Here is a 2,690-nt window from a genome sequence, read left to right on the forward strand (position 1 = left end):
TTGGTGAAATTTGTCTTGCGATAAACTTGCAGAAAAAAAATCATGTTGTATTGCAGAGGTAGTTATAACAGATACCAGCAATCATTTGCAGTCAAGTACAGCCTCTTGGAAAGCCTACTGAGGGAGATAAATTCATGAAGAAAAACATAGCTACTGATCGAAGATTCTGTGCTCCTGCAACTGAGGGAAGTGTCAAAAAGAAACTTCAAAAAATAAAGGCAAAGAACAAAATGAGTAGTTTCTTCTTTGATCCTTCAGGCAAAGAATTAACAAACAGACAACTATATGCAAAATTATTAATAACAGAACTCATTCAGGGTTATGCTTTCGTGCAAAATTGACACTTTCATTAATTGCATGCACAATGCAGTGGATAGTTGCATTCGAATAGATGCAGGGAATACATCTGCAAATTTGGAAAGTAATTTGAATGAATAAAGCTTAAAAATATTGGTGGCATTATTGTTTTAAGAAGGCACTTGAATTCCGAGAGAAAATTTATTCACCACTGACTTTTGAAATTATAGGTCACACCAATACTAATTCTACAGATTCATGATCTTTACGTGCTAGGATAAATTGAAATTTTGTGCCTTAGAGTGATATATTTTGAGTATCTGTTTAAGCAATCATAACTTATGTTAGAAGAAAGATGCTATAAAAAATTAAATGGACTGCCTTTAACAAAATAAATCGTTAAACAAATTTATTGAATGTATTATGACCATTAAATGATTACTCTAAGGGGCTTTAAAAAATTAAACAACCAAGGAGATATTCCAATAGAAACACACCATAAACAACAAGAGACACCACCACTGTGCATAATAATTCTGAAGGTGGCCATCTCCCAGATTATGCTCCACAACCTGCGATTGTTCTCAAGATGGAGGATGGAAGCGATCTTCTTCTTCCTATAATTGTCTGTAAGTTTTCTTTCAGAGAGTTTGCTATCAATCACTTCATATTTCTGCCCCAAATTATGGTAGCTAAAGGCTTAAATGGGCAATAGTTTGTGTGGGCAAGCAATAACATTTTGAATTTGTTAAAAGCATTAAACAAATTACAGGAATGCCATTTAATTAGAAAGTACAGGTGAAAAACTTTAAACAATCTACCAGAGTGGATCTGTAAATTTAGATGCCAATTCGTCGAACGAGCAGGGGCCTTCTAGAAACCCTGAAAGTCAAAATGTGGGAAACCGTCTCAACCCCAAAGGCAAAGTAGACAATGAAGGTGGGGAGAGCAGTGTCAAGTTAGCACTGGCCCAGCGGCGGATGGAAGAAATGAAATACAAGAACTTTGAACTTAAATTCATGGTGGAAAAGGGCTTCTTGGACGCTAGAACTAACAAGCGCGATAGTGTTCGAAGAAGATCCACTTCTAAGGGCCCTGTTCGCCCGACAATTAAAAGGATGAACAGAATCATCCATGCCAACGGGTCTGTTAATCGATGTTGACGATGTACGGGAAGAAACTTGTAAACACTGGTCTTCTAGGAATCGGGCAGAGCAGAGAGGAGTGACTAGTTCGTAGAAATCAAGTTTTGAAGCTAGATGAGGACCTCGATACCAACATCATTGACAAATATATGGAGCGATTGTACTTCAAACTCCACAACGCATAGTGCTTCAAGGAACAGATTCATAATTTTATTTAAATATGTGCATGATAAGATTTGTCGTGGAAATTACTCATAGGAATGACTTTAAAAATGAACACCATCAAAATATAACTATGCAGCCAGTATGCACTGAATAAATAAAAAAAATTGCGTGTATAGCAAGGGTTTGTAGAACAAAAAAAAGACATGCGGCCTCCTGAAAGTAACATTCCTGTAACTTTAAAAACAAGTCGAGTTAAAAATCCCAACAAAACAAAATAATTTTTTTTTTCTAATATGCCCATACGCCCTAAGGGTTAAGCCTAAGCCTCTCATACCATAGCCCAAATAAACATGTAATTAAACAACTAATTAACATCAAGTTCAAACTATTAGTAGCACTTACATGTGGTTGAAGTCTGCTTACTGCAACAAGGTTTTGGGGACGACTCTCCACCCAACCGTAGGGTCAATTGTGCAAGGACTTGCTACAACTGGCCACCCCCTGAGCCCTTAATCAACGTACTACTGCCAATGACTCCTCTGTCTTAGAACACTATTCTCCCAAGAGAATGAATGATAGAATCTTGGAATGAAGGAATACCTCCCATCCTCCTCACCATCTAATAAATAGAGCAACCATTGGAAGGGGAACCACATGCACACACTCCATGTGTCTACATGCAACTTTTTTTTACTGTTTTCTTGTTTTATTTCTATTTATTTTTATTTAGAGCTTTAGTATGGTTATTTATTATTTATTACTATTTTTATTTTATTTTTTTATTTTTTTATTCATTGTTTATTTTTTTTCTTGTATCTTTTTAACATTATTTATTATTTATGATTCTTTTTATTATTATTATTTATTATTTTTTTATTATTTATTATTTATTATTAAGGGAGGGACATGACAAAATGGCTCAGAAACACATATAGACATCAAAATACTTTTTTATGATATACCTAACATTATTCAATTTCAATAAAATTCATAAAATTTAACTAAAATATAATTTCTTTATTATTATTAGTAGTACTATTATTATTGATTCTAAAAAGAATTATTATTGAACTGAGACTTCTA

The 2,690-nt window shown here is 34.0% G+C and overlaps 1 pseudogene; it reads left to right on the top strand.

The window, feature by feature from the left end:
- The first annotated feature begins 886 nt into the window (after positions 1-886).
- On the top strand, positions 887-1,627 carry LOC149171977 (uncharacterized; annotated as a pseudogene).
- The last annotated feature ends 1,063 nt before the right edge of the window (positions 1,628-2,690 follow it).

This window comes from Pinus tabuliformis, chromosome 4_2 (genome assembly GCF_031772625.1).
Source record: "Pinus tabuliformis cultivar Carrire ecotype Pingquan chromosome 4_2, CPIR1, whole genome shotgun sequence".
NCBI classification, from domain to species: domain Eukaryota; kingdom Viridiplantae; phylum Streptophyta; class Pinopsida; order Pinales; family Pinaceae; genus Pinus; species Pinus tabuliformis.